This window comes from Podarcis gaigeae, assembly GCF_964106915.1.
Source record: "Podarcis gaigeae genome assembly, chromosome: 16".
Classification (NCBI taxonomy): Eukaryota; Metazoa; Chordata; class Lepidosauria; order Squamata; family Lacertidae; genus Podarcis; species Podarcis gaigeae.
In genome coordinates this window covers 2245877-2260371 of record NC_139693.1, presented here as the reverse complement: position 1 = coordinate 2260371, position 14495 = coordinate 2245877, and the positions used below count along the sequence as shown (strand labels likewise).

The 14495-nt window shown below is 50.4% G+C and overlaps 1 protein-coding gene across 1 annotated transcript in view; it reads right to left on the bottom strand.

Moving 5' to 3' along the window:
- Positions 1 to 506: 506 nt before the first annotated feature.
- The window catches only part of LOC310833419 (T-lymphocyte surface antigen Ly-9-like), a 497325-nt gene continuing 483336 nt past the window's right edge, over positions 507 to 14495 (bottom strand). Inside the window, exon 4 of the mRNA XM_083716154.1 lies at positions 507 to 757. The gene's annotated coding sequence lies outside the window, so the exon portion shown is untranslated. The remainder of the gene's footprint in view (positions 758 to 14495) is intronic.

The window sequence follows — 14495 nt, the reverse complement described above, 5'->3', positions numbered from 1 at the left end:
AAACAAGATGAATTTTAACAGGGAGAAATGTACAGTATTGCACTTGGGCAAAAAAAATGAGAGGCACAAATACAAGATGGGTGACACCTGGCTTGAGAGCAGTACATGTGAAAAGGATCTAGGAGTCTTGGTTGACCACAAACTTGACATGAGCCAACAGTGTGACACGGCAGCTAAAAAAGCCAATGCAATTCTGGGCTGCATCAATAGGAGTATAGCATCTAGATCAAGGGAAGTAATAGTGCCACTGTATTCTGCTCTGGTCAGACCTCACCTGGAGTACTGTGTCCAGTTCTGGGCACCACAGTTCAAGAAGGACACTGACAAACTGGGACGTGTCCAGAGGAGGGCAACCAAAATGGTCAAAGGCCTGGAAACGATGCCTTATGAGGAACGGCTAAGGGAGCTGGGCATGTTTAGCCTGGAGAAGAGGAGGTTAAGGGGTGATAGGATAGCCATGTTCAAATATATAAAAGGATGTCACATAGAGGAGGGAGAAAGGAGCAATGGATCCAAACTACAAGAAAGAAGATTCCACCTAAACATTAGGAAGAACTTCCTGACAGTAAGAGCTGTTTGACAGTGGAATTTGCTGCCAAGGAGTGTGGTGGAGTCTCCTTCTTTGGAGGTCTTTAAGCAGAGGCTTGACAACCATATGTCAGGAGTGCTCTGATGGTGTTTCCTGCTTGGCAGGGGGTTGGACTCGATGGCCCTTGTGGTCTCTTCCAACTCTATGATTCTATGATTCTATGAACCCCTGACCGTTAGGTCCAGTCTTGGCCGACTCTGGGATTGCGGCGCTCATCTTGCTTTACTGGCTGTGGGAGCCAGCGTACAGCTTCCGGGTCATGTGGCCAGCATGACTAAGCCACTTCTGGAGTACCAGAGCAGCGCACGGAAATGCCATTTACCTTCCCGCCAGAGCGGTACCTATCTATCTACTTGGACTTTTTGGCATGCTTTTGAATTGCTAGCTTGGCAGGAACTGGGACCGAACAACAGGAGCCCACCCCGTCGCAGGGATTCAAACCGCCGACCTTCCAATCGGCAAGCCCTAGGAGCTGCGGTTTAGACCACAGCGCCACCCGCGTCTTAATAATAATAATAATAATAATAATAATAATAATAATAATAATAATAATAATTTATTTCTACCCCACCCATCTGGCTGGGCTTCCCCAGCCACTCTGGGCAGCTTCCAACAAAAGAGTAAAAATTCATTAAAACATCAGTCATAAAAAACTTCCCTAAACATGGCTGCCTTCAGATGTATTCTAAATGCCACATATTTGTTTATTTCTTTGACATCTGATGGGAGGGCATTCTAGGGGGGAAAGCTCTTCTCTAACCACTTGCTCCATGCCATGCATAGTTGTGTGTACTTCTGTCATGTTGCCTCCCACTCGCCTTTTGCTTTGGCAGAGTTTTATCAGCATGGACGTGGGTGGCGCTGTGGGTTAAACCACAGAGCCTAGGACTTGCTGATCAGAAGGTCGGCGGTTCGAATCCCCGTGACGGGGTGAGCTCCCGTTGCTCGGTCCCTGCTCCTGCCAACCTAGCAGTTCGAAAGTACTAAATGCAAGTAGATAAATAGGTACTGCTTTGGTGGGAGGGTAAACGGCATTTCCGTGCGCTGCTCTGGTTTGCCAGAAGCGGCTCAGTCATGCTGGCCACATGACCTGGAAGCTGTACATCGGTTCCTTCGGCCAATAAAGCGAGATGAGCGCCGCAACCCCAGGAGCAGGGACCGAGCAACGGGAGCTCACCCCGTCATGGGGATTTGAACCGCTGACCTTCTGATCAGCAAGCCCTAGGCTCTGTGGTTTAGACCACAGAGCCACAATTCTAGGGTTCTATGAAAGGAACGCACAGCCCGCATGGGGGAATGACCCCCAAATGCTATCAGAGAAATGCAATGCTTCGTTTTGCCCTGTCTCCTGCTCTGCAAAATGTTGCAATAGGCTCAAGTTGGGGAGATACTCGCAGCATCTCAGACAACCTTTGGGAACAGATTTCAAGCCATTCTCTCCCTCTCTCTCCTTCTCTCTTCCTCTCCCCACCCCATCTCTCTCTCTCTTAAAAATTCCCTCCCTGTTTGGTACGCTTCCAATAATATTAGCAACAATTCAACAGGGGACTTACCCAACTTTCCAAGCACCGGCAAGGAACAGTGCCAACGACGAAAGGGGCTTGTTGAGAGGCGTGGTGAGCTGGGAGCTCTTTTTTATACAGCTGGCGTAGGAACCAGGACTGCAAGGATGTCTCAAGTCTGCTCCGCCTACACCTCTCTTAATGGATTATATTAGGCTAATTATGAACTGTGGCAGCAACAGGCTGAGATGCCCCTTCTCTACACCCTGTGACTCCCGCAGAATATAAATTTGAATCACTCCAACCTGTTATTTTCTTGTGAATGTGATCCAGGAAAATACTGAGGTGTGACCAGGAACTTATGATTAGGGATGAATTAAGCTATCAATTTAAGCTTCTTTCAGTTTTCCTCTTTATATATATATTATATCATCACCATTGATTTATTAGTTGCCTTCTAAACTGATGTCTCAATGTGATTTACTCACAAGATAATTAAAAACAACAAGTGCATTTAAAACTAGATCAAAACCTTTGAAAGTGGATAGTCACAGGGGAAGCCTGTCAGAACAAAAACATATTTGGTTCTTTTTGCCTTATATTCACATGTTTTGCACATTGCATGTTATTTTCATCTCTCTCTCTCTCTCTCTCTCTCTCTCTCTCTCTCTCTCCCTCTGTTGCGTACATTGTTTGCCCGGGAAACTACATTACAAAATTCAGATACGTTTCAAATTTCAAAGGAGGGCACTGCCTTGGTTCACATATTGCTTCAGAAAATTTGAAATCACTAAGTGTGCCTTTCCAAATATTATTATTATTAATTCAAATTACATGTCACCCTTTATCAAAAGATCCCAGGGTGGTGTAAACCATTAAGAACACATGAACCAAATTGAATATCTCTTAAGTCTCCATCTGCGATATCATCTGGTTTCTCTTTCCTGGTTGATCTTGTTGACTCCATGGGTTGTTATCCAAATGTGAGTCCTGCTCAGTGTAGACCTGTTGATAAGAATGGGCATGATTAACTCATTTCAATGGGTCTACTCTTAGCAGGAACATCGCTGGATAACAACCTTAAGCTTTAAAGGGTAAAGTTAAAGGGACCCCTGACCATTACGTCCAGTCGTGACCGACTCTGGGGTTGCAGCGCTCATCTCGCTTTATTGGCCAAGAGAGCCAGCGTACAGCTTCTGGATCATGTGGCCAGCATGACTAAGCCGCTTCTGGTGAACCAGAGCAGTGCACGGAAACGCCGGAGCGGTACCTATTTATCTACTTGCACTTTGATGTGCTTTCAAACTGCTAGGTTGGCAGGAGCAGGGACCGAGCAACGAGAGCTCAACCCGTCGCAGGGATTCAAACCGCCAACCTTCTGATCTGCAAGTCCTAGGCTCTGTGGTTTGACCCACAGTGCAACTCGCGTCCCTTAAGCTTTAGGTAGTCACAAATGAAGACCCTCATGATTTGGAGCTGAATTGCCTAGTCTAGTGAGCTGCCTGGGATAAGATAATCTTATGTATCAGAACCATGTTAAGAGCATAAGAAGACCCCAGCTGGATCAGAGCAATGATGCATCTAGTCTGAGGGTAGCCAATGTGGTGTCTTCTAGATGTTGTTGGACTCTAGCCAGCCCTAGCCAGCAGGCCCTTGGTCAGGGTGATGTTGGAATTTGAGTTCCAACAACATATTGAGGATAACATATTGTCTATCCTCAATCTAGTCTAAAGTCCTGTTTCTAAAAGAGGCCTAGAAGACCTCTCTGGGCGGCCCTCAAAGAGGACAATCCTCAGAGACTGATTTCTCAGAAATAGACGGCATCTGTACACGTAGGCTGTCTCTATCATTAACAAAATGAGAGGCACAAATACAAGATGGGTGACACCTGGCTTGAGAGCAGTACATGTGAAAAGGATCTAGGAGTCTTGGTTGACCACAAACTTGACATGAGCCAAGAGTGTGACGCAGCAGCTAAAAAAGCCAATGCAATTCTGGGCTGCATCAATAGGAGTATTGCATCTAGATCAAGGGAAGTAATAGTGCCACTGTATTCTGCTCTGGTCAGACCTCACCTGGAGTACTGTGTCCAGTTCTGGGCACCACAGTTCAAGAAGGACACTGACAAACTGGAACGTGTCCAGAGGAGGGCAACCAAAATGGTCAAAGGCCTGGAAACGATGCCTTATGAGGAACGGCTAAGGGAGCTGGGCATGTTTAGCCTGGAGAAGAGGAGGTTAAGGGGTGATATGATAGCCTTGTTCAAATATATAAAAGGATGTCACATAGAGGAGGGAGAAAGGTTGTTTTCTGCTGCTCCAGAGAAGCGGACACGGAGCAATGGATCCAAACTACAAGAAAGAAGATTCCACCTAAACATTAGGAAGGACTTCCTGACAGTAAGAACTGTTCAACAGTGGAATTTGCTGCCAAGGAGTGTGGTGGAGTCTCCTTCTTTGGAGGTCTTTAAGCAGAGGCTTGACAACCATATGTCAGGAGTGCTCTGATGGTGTTTCCTGCTTGGCAGGGGGTTGGACTCGATGGCCCTTGTGGTCTCTTCCAACTCTATGATTCTATGATTCTATAAGGAGAGCACTGCTAGATCAGAGTAAGGGGCCATCTAATTATCCAAGTGGGTTTCTAAATGGAGAGGCTACTAGCCATATGGCAACGTTCTACCTTCACTGTTTGAGGCAGCATGTTACCAGGATCACAAGCAGGGAGAGATGCTTTTGCACTTGGCTCCTGCTTGCCAACTTTCCCTTGGGGCATCTGGTTGGCCATTGTGAAACTAGGATGCTGGACTAGATGGGACTCCTTCAGCCTGATCCAACAGAGTTATTTTGTGATGCCCACTCATGTTCCTCCGCAACTGCTATTTAGGATCATGGTACCTATTGTTCTGGGACGCAGATGGCGCTGTGGTCTAAACCACTGAGCCTCTTGGGCTTGCCAATCAGAAGGTCGGCGGTTTGAATCCCTGCGATGGGGTGAGCTCCTGTTGCTCGGTCCCTGCTCCTGCCAACCTAGCAGTTCAAAAGCACACCAAAAAAGTGCAAGTAGATAAATAGGTACCAGTCTGGCGGGAAGGTAAATGGCGTTTGCGTGCGCTGCTCTGGTTTGCCAGAAGTGGCTTAGTCATGCTGGCCACAAGACCTGGAAAAAACTGTCTTTGGACAAACGTTTGTTTGATTGATTGATTGATATATTTATTTATTTATTTGTTTATTTATTCATTTCATGTATATATGGATAAACCCACTGTTTACCCCATTAGAAATCCTAAACAAGAAGTGCTATGAACACTTCCTGTTTGAGCTCTAGGTGGACTTTTGACCTATGGCTCAGCTCTGTGATGGAACTGCTAAAGTGCCCTTTCCAGGCCTACATTGAGTGATTTGTCCCCTGTAATGCATTGGTGATGTCAGAGTCACACGCCCAGCCTTTTCCACCTTCTTTATTGTTCCTTGAACAAGGTGAAAGGGTAAGCACTTAAGACGTGCATTTCCTTCTAAGGTGACATGCTGTCATCATAGTTTCCTGTCACACGAGTTATGTTTGGTTGTGATGGGAATGAATTAATTCCAATTACGGGATCTCTCAACTCATCTCACGGGGAATGACAGGCGATCAACATCGATGATTTAGGCGAGGTGAAATGCCTTCATGAAGGGACGAGGACATTGGATGTTGATGGTGGGTGGGTTGATGGGGGATGACTGGATGGTTGAGTGATGCTTGACGATGGGTTGACTATGGATGCTGTTGTGGCTGTTGACAGTGAGTGAGTTTGTACACATGGTCCAAGATGAGAAATGAGAAACTTGGGAATTGGATAGCTTGTCCAATAGTCAGGGATGATGAAAGCTGTAGTCCAACAACATCTGGAGACTTATGGGCTAGTCCAGTGGTGCACAAACTTTTTTCAAGGAGGGCCAGATTTGATGAAGTGAAGGGCCGTGAGGGTCAACCAAAGTTGTTGCGCTTTTTTTAGGATTGAAATTGTTGAGATTATTTTTTTTTAGGGTTGAAGTTGTTGAGGTTTTTTTTGAGGATTTTACCCCATAAACTGCCGAAGGGGCCGGATTAGGGCCCCCGAAACGGACTTTGGACATGTCTGTGGTAGAGCCTTTGGCCAACAAGGGAATCAAAGGTGTGCTAAAGGTGGGAAAGGAGATTGCAGAGGAGCTGAACGGATTATTTGCATCTGTCTTCAGAGCAGAAGAAGACTCGCGAGTAACATAAAAGTAATAAGGTGAAACAGAAGAGATGGGAGCCAGGAAGGGCGACGGAAGGGCCCACCGGGCGGTGACTCACCTCGCAGGCGGTGCCCCATCCCTTTGGCCCAGGCGAGGTGGCGAGGCGGTGGCGGCGGCTGCTCGGCGAGCTCCTCGCCCGTCTCCTTGTGAGGAAAACGCGGCGTCGGCATCAGGGTGCCTCTGGCGGAGCAAGGCCACTGGCCTTCACCTTCCCCTCCGCCTTCCTCCTTTTCGCCGCGCTGCCTGTGCGTCCGCTGCCTACCGCTCTCGATGGGCCCTGTCAGGCGTTGGGCTCCGAGGGCGAAGGCACCCCTCCTCAGCCCCACTCCACCATGCCCATCTGCAGCATGGGCTCCACCGCCGCGCTCCCACCAGCTGCCCTGGCCGCTTCGCCCACCTCCTCCTCGGGCTCGAAGCCTGGGTTGTCCTGGCTCCAGGCCTGCCTTGAGCAAGATGAGAGCAGCAGCGATGGCGAGCAAGATGGAGGAGGAGGAGGAGAAGCAACCGCGACGACTCCGCCGCTGCCACTGCCTGGCGGGTCCCGCAGCCGACCCAGCTCCAGATGCTCCAGGCCGCCGGGAGGGCAAAGTCCCGCCATGGCCCCCCGACCCTGAACGAAGGCTGCTGCCGCCTCAGAAATTTTCTCTCAGGCCGGCTGAGTAACGGTGTGGGAAGGGAGTGCCTTCGCTTTCTCCACCGCCCACCTTCCAGCTCCCCATCCTCGCCCACAGCACGCCGCCTCGCAGGGGGAAGCAGGCAGGCCGGGCTGGTGGCTACATGGGCCACATGACGAGGTCTGGCGGGCCGGATTCGGCCCACGGGCCTTGTGTTTGACACCCGTGGGCTAGTCAGTCTCCACATACACAATACTGAGCTAGGGGGACAAATGCTCTTGTGTGTTGGTTACAACACAGAAGATAATCATCTGAATAAGGCTACACATAACTGTATATGTGAATGGTCTGATGAGCATGCGTGTAGTGGTTCGGCCTTCACACACCCTGGTTTCTCTACACCAAAGAACACGGGTGGCGCTGTGGTCTAAACCACTGAGCCTCTTGGGCTTGCCGATTGGAAGGTCAGCAGTTTAAATCCCAGTGCCGGGGTGAGCTCCTGTTGGTCTGCCCCACCTCTTACCAACCTAGCAATTCGAAAGCACACCAGTGCAGGTAGATAAATAGGTACCACTGTAGCGGGAAGGTGAATGGTGTTTCCATGTGCTCTGGTTTCCATCACGACAGAAGCGGTTTAGTCCTGCTGGCCACATGACCCGGAAAGCTGTCTGTGGACAAATGCCAGTTCCCTTGGCCTGAAAGTGAGATGAGCACTGTAACCCCATAGTGTCAGTATCCAGTCTCTTACGGCTTCTCCGCCAGAAGCGTCTTGGGAAATCAGGGCTTGATTTTGCTAATGCACAAATAATGATGTCTATTCTTGGTGCACAGGGACATATACAGGGCAACTGTGAAGGGCAGACCCTGTCCAGACACCTTATTCAAAGTCTCTTGTAAAAGATGTTGCAAGGTGAAAGTGCGGTTGATCTTTGATACTCTTATACTGGACTGTATGGAATTTATTTATTTATTTAGCCTTTAATAAATAATTTTTATTTTAATACTTTGGCCACCTCATGAGAAGAGAAGCCTCCCTGGAAAAGACCCTGATGTTGGGCGCAAGGAGAAGGGGACGACAGAGGACGAGATGGGTGGACAGTGTTCTCGAAGCTACCAGCATGAGTCTGGCCAAACTGCGGGAGGCAGTGGAAGACAGGAGTGCCTGGCGTGCTCTGGTCCAGGGGGTCACGAAGAGGCGGACACGACTGAACGACTAAACAACAACATGCAGATGGTGTGCCGATCTAATTCTGACAGTTGACAACTGAAGCCCAGTCATCAGCGTCTCAAACTAGCCAGGGATATCACATCCTGAGGCTAAGATCTAGCCTAGTAACTAAACGATCAATGACTACCGGCGTATTAGGCGACTGGGCATATAAGACGACCCCCCCCCAATTGGTAGCTGCCAATTTGGGGGGTCGACTTATACACCCAGTCTTATATGTGGCAGCTTTGCTGGGCAGCAGCAGTGGGCAGCGGGTTCCGCTCTGAGCCGGGAGGAAGCTGCCTAGCGAAGCCGGGTTAGAATCGCTGGCCAGCTTCACCAGGTGGCTTCCTCCCGGCACGGAGACCGCCGCCCACTGCCGCTGCCCAGCGAACCCATATCTGGAGTATAAGATGACCTCCGACTTTTTAGAGGATTTTTCTCGGGTTAAAAAGTTGTCTTATACGCCGGAATCTACGGTAAGTCTCTCTCTCTCTCTCTCTCTCTCTCTCTCTCTCTCTCTCTCTCTCTCTCTCTCTCTGCCTCTCTCTCTCTCTCTCTCTCTGCCTCAGAGCCCTCTGGAGGCAGGTTTATGTATAGCTTTGGGACTTCCAAATGGCAGGCATTCTATAGACCAGGGTGGACCAACTTTCCATACAGAATAGGCTGCAAGAGGACTTTGACACGGAACCTGCGGGTCACACACTGCCTTGGTGTGTGCCAAAATTTGACGCCCACCTCTCGTCCTCGAGCTGCTGTCCCAAAGCCAGCTAAGCAAGGCATTGGGTTTTGGGAAGGGGGAGCTAGGCTTTGAGAAGGAGTCAGGAGGACTCTAGGACCCTGTAAAAGCCCTTGCGCCTCCTTCCCAAAGCCCAGGGCTTCACTTCCTCTCTGAATTTGGGAAGGCAGCTCAAAGGGGGGGGGGGTATCAAATGTGACCGAGGGCCGTTTAAAAAGGTTGCCCTTAGGCTTTGCATTGAGCCACTCTGCTATAGACACTTGGTTGGATAAAATATATTCCCCATAGTAAATTTGTAGCATTTGTAGCATTTGTAAGTAAAGGTAAAGGGACCCCTGACCATTAGATCCAGTCGAGGCCGACTCTGGGGTTGTGGCGCTCATCTCGCTTTATTGGCCGAGGGAGCCGGCGTACAGCCTCCGAGTCATGTGGCCAGCATGACTAAGCCACTTCTGGTGAACCAGAGCAGTGCACGGAAACACTGTTTACCTTCCTGCCAGAGTGGTGCCTATTTATCTACTTGCACTTTGACATGCTTTGGAACTGCTAGGTTGGCAGGAGCTGGGACTGAGCAACGGGAGCTCACCCCATTGCGGAGATTCGAACCGCCGACCTTCTGATCGGCAAGTCCTAGGCTCTGTGGTTTAACCCACAGCTCCACCCGCTTCCCTTCTTGTAGCATTTGTAGAATGAAATAAAATCAACAGGCACTACTCTTTGGAGGGTGAGAAACTAATGGGTCCCAACCCATTGTGGGTTGTTTCCAGATGATTTTTACTCAAAGCAGACCCATTGAAATGAATGAACCTAACTTAATAACGTCTATTGACTTCAACCAGTCTAGCATTAGACTAGCATTGGATATAACATGCAGTGCTTTAGTTTGCCCCGGAAATTTAAGCAGACCCCCAGGCACAGTGACATAGCGTTGGTTGCTAGTGCCCCAGGCAAGGTAAGTATCTTCTGCCCCATCCGCTGATAAGCTGGAATGAAGGGGTAGTAGCTCAGTGACCTACCTGAGTGGCAGACCTGGCACCCTCTGAGTGTCAAATATAGCGGAGAGTGGGACAGGGGATTGGGTGGAATCAGGTACCTTTCTAAAACCCATGCAAAGGTCGCCTTAGCAACTGGCTGTCACCCAAATCCACTCCCAAGTCCACTTGCGCAAACATTGGGAGATTTTCTGGGTGAGGGGGAGGGCGCCCTGTTTTTTAATTTATTATTACTGCTTTTTCTTTTGAATTTTTGGCCCCCAAATAATTTTGTGCCCAGGGCAACCGCCCCGGAGGCCCCACCCTTGCTACGCCACTGTCCATGCATCAAGATCAAGAGTGTTGTAGTGGTTAGTCCTGGACTCAGTCATGAAGTTTCCTGAGTGTGACCTTGGGACAGTCCCTGCCTCTTTTAGCCTGTGGGGAGAACCATGGGTACATGGGTACAGAATGCTGCAGCGAGGCTCCTCACGGGGTCTCTGCCATGGGAGCATATTCACCCAGTGCTTTTCAAGCTGCACTGGCTCCCGGTGGAGTACAGGGTCAGATTTAAGGTGCTGGTTTTGACCTTTAAAGCCCTTCATGGCCTAGGACCCTCATACCTACAGGACCACCTCTCCCAGTATGCCCCACAGAGAGCCTCAAGGTCCATAAATAGCAACACCCTAGAGGTCCCGGGCCCTAAGGAAGTCAGATTAGCCTCAACCAGAGCCAGGGCCTTTTCAACACTGGCCCTGGCTGGTGAAACGCTCTGCCTCATGAGACCAAGGCCCTGCAGGATCTGATTTCTTTCCGCAGGGCCTGTCAGACAGAGTTGTTCCACCTGGCCTTTGGCTTGGAGCCAATTTGATCCCCTCCCCCTCTTTCCTTTTTCCTTTCTCCTTCTGTGATGGAACTCTTATTTGGGGACTTCCCTGGCTTTTTTCTGGCTCATGTAGGACCAGTCTGGATAGCTAGCCTTGGTGAAGACTTGATGTATTCATCCCCCCAAAAGTTTTTGAGTTTCCACTGAAATGAGGCTGCATTTTAATGTTGTATTTTAATCTTGTTTTTTAAGCTGTATTCTAATCGATTGCTTTTATATTTGGTGTTAGCCATCCTGAGCCTGGTCTTGGCTGGGGAGGGCGGGGTATAATTATTATTATTATTATTATTATTATTATTATTATTATTACCACCTCCAGCTCCTTAGAGAGAAAGGTGGGGGGTATAAATGCAACAAGCAAACATTTTGGGTGTCAGGGATTGGCTGGATGAGGAGGAGTGGTGGAAGCCACCTGACCCCTGGGAGCCCATCTCCCCTGGGAAAACTTAGAGGGAGAGGACTGGGATGCTGGCTCCTGGGGGTGGGAAACCGGTCGCACCCCAGAGGAGGGGACAAGCTGAGAAGTACTGGAGGCCAGGAGCTTGAAGGATGATGAAGAGGAGGAAACAGGTGCCCCAGGACAGGGCAGGGGCAGAAGTTAGACTTGGATGCTCTCCCACAGACCCCCTCTGACAGCTTCTCCGCTAACAGCATGCAAGTCCACCACAGAGCCAGTGTGGTGTAGTGGTTAAGAGCGTTGGACTCGTAATCTGGTGAACTGGGTTCGCTTCCCTGCTCCTCCACATGCAGCTGCTGGGTGACCTTGGGCTAGTCACACTTCTCTGAAGTCTCTCAGCCCCGCTCACCTCACAGAGTGTTTGTTGTAGGGGAGGAAGGGAAAGGAGAATGTTAGCCGCTTTGAGACTCCTTCGGGTAGTGATAAAGCGGGATATCAAATCCAAACTCCTCCTCCTCCTCCTTCCCAGAATGAGGCGTTTATTGCATGTTGCTGAGCAGAGAGGGTCCCCTGAAGCTCACCATAGACAGAGGGAGGAGCCTGGAAAAGAGGGCCAGGAGTGAAGGGGGAATTACAAGCCAGGCCAGGCAATTGCTTCATCTAGACAGGAGCAACCCTTAGCAGTTTCCGCGTGTTCTGTGTTCTGCTTCCTCAATAAATAAACTAACTGTAAGTCAGCCAAGTTTCACTCTCTTTCTCTGACCTATGAACGACCTGTTCTCCTTGTCAGCTCCATGACCTTGGGCCAGTCACTGCCTATCACCCGAACCTACCTCACAGGGCTGTTGTGAGGATGAAATGGAAGAGAGGAAGAACCAGGCATGCCGCCTTGAACTCCTTGGAGAATAAGTGGCGTGGCATTTGCCCACCTAGGTGTGTGACATCATACTGGGTTCATAAGGGAAGGGTTAACTAAATCCGCTCCACTTCCCAGTGGGGAGGAGTTGCGGTGGACCGCGTGGCGACCCTCTCCCCACCAGGGGCGGGGGACTTTGTCCCCCGTTGCCTGGGGGATCCCAGCCACGTCACAGCCCATCCAGCCAATCCGCTGGCCGGGGGTGGGGACGTGGCCAGGGGGCGTGGCCGGAGGAGCGAGCCAGAGGACTTCCTCTTTGGCTCGCTTCCTCAATCACCCACCCTCCCTCCTTATTTTGCAGGTTAGGCAATGGCCTTGCTATGGACTTCGGTTGGTCACCTTGGTTGTCCGAGGGGCCTGGTAGGAATTTTTCCACTTGGCAAATTGGCACTGGCCACTTGGTTTTCGCCTACCTCATAGCAATCATCACAACTTTGTTAGGGTTGCGGTTAGGCATTGTTTGACCTTGTGTGGGGGAGGGGAGGTGTGGCCACCACCTGCCCCTCCATGCTTAAGGGTATTCCGTTAAAGGAATTTGGGGGTGTTGATCTAGTCTGAAGCCCGGCTGGGGGCTAGGGCCTTGACACGACCCCGATGGGGACACCAGGGGGAGCTTGAGTTGGTTCACATCGACAGGGCTCCCCCTACCGGTGGCTTACCTTTACTGGGACTTCCTGCACAATGGGCAGAAGTCAGATATAGTCAGGTCCAATCAATGCCTAAGCCAATACCGCTCACATTCTGTAATTTCAATAAAGTTGTGGCCAAAATTTGCCCAATAACATAAACCTAATATCTGTGTTCTTGTGTGAGTTATTTCCAACGAGGGGGTGGCTGCGGGGTCTCGACACGCAATTGTAAAATGACTAACCAATGGGAACCCAAGGGGCAGAGTTAGGGTGGTTGAGAATACAGTCAGAGGTTTGGAAGAGACAGAGAGGATAAATCTGTGGGTTGGGCTAGTCTGGAGTGAGAGAAATTGTTAAGAGGAGTCAGTCAAACAGTTGAGATAATCAGTCAGAAGGTATTAGGAGGGTATAGGCCAGTAAAGATACTGACAGGAATATTATCTGAGAAACCATAAAATTGTTAATGTTTGTAAAATAAACTTGGGGGTTTTTTTGGTTCACTTTTAACAACTGTCTGGACTCAGTGTTTTACCAGAGAGTAACGGGTTGGTGGCAGCGGGGAAGGGAGCACAGTGGTGGCACAGGGATCAATAGACCGTTAAACGTCCGGGGACCCTGTGTGATCGCCACAGGTGGGTTATGAACGTAACGAACCAATAAAAATAAAAGCTCTTGACGAAGAATATCAGAATGCAACATGTAGATGTCTTTATATTTGCTCTTTATTGCTGTCTATCTAACATGGAAGTTCTGGGAAGGCAATGCGGGGTGTGTGTGTTTCCCACCACCAAAGAATATTCATAGCCCCTCGCTCTTTCTCCAAGCCAGATGTGATATCTTGGGGAAGATCGTTACTTGTACATCGAGATTCAGGGCATCTAGAGGAGAGGAGAGCAGAGAACGTGGACCAAGGAAGACTTGAGGAAGGAGATGTCATCCACTCTCGGAAGGAAGCTCTGCAAAAGCTGGGCTGCGGGGATTCAAATTAGGATCTGACCTTGTGGCCACTTAGCATTTCTTGACGTTGCATTGCCCCATGTTGATGGAGGGACAGGCCTTCACACAGGTTTGGTCAGAGCACACGGTGACGCAGGGGTTCCCGCACTTTGTGGCGCATGTCTTCACCCCGCTACAGGGGTTGGAGCACTTAGTAGCACAGGGAGTGATGCTCACGTTGCCGCAGGCGTCCTGGCAGATGGTGGCGCATGAGCCCCCAGTTGGGGCTGGGATGGGAGCCACGCAAACAGCCCCGCAGGGATCCTGGCACACAGAAGCGCACTGACCCTTGCTCGGGGCCACGCAGACGGAGCCGCCAGAGCTGGTGCACACCGTGGCGCATGAGCCAGAACTCTGCTGTGGGGTCACACAGACGGAGCCGCAGGGACCCTGGCAGGCGGTGGCGCACTGGGGCTGCTGCGGTGTCACACAGACGGAGCCGCATGGGCCCTGGCAGATGGTCGAGCATTGACCCTGGCCTTGTGACACGCAGACGGACCCACCGGGGGTGGCGCATACGGTCGGCCCCTGGTTCTGCAGGGGGGTCACCGAGATGGAGCCACAAGGACCCTGGCAGACGGTGGCACACTGGGGCTGCTGTGGAGTGACGCAGATCGAGCCTCCTGGAGTGGCACACACGGTGGCACATTTAGGAGTGCACGCATCTGCGCACGATGACTGAGATGGGGTCATGCAGACGGCGCCTCCAGGGGCTGCACACACGGTGGCACTCTTAGTCTTCACGCAGGAAGGAGGAGGCAGGCAGGGTTGCTTGCACTGGTAAGACATC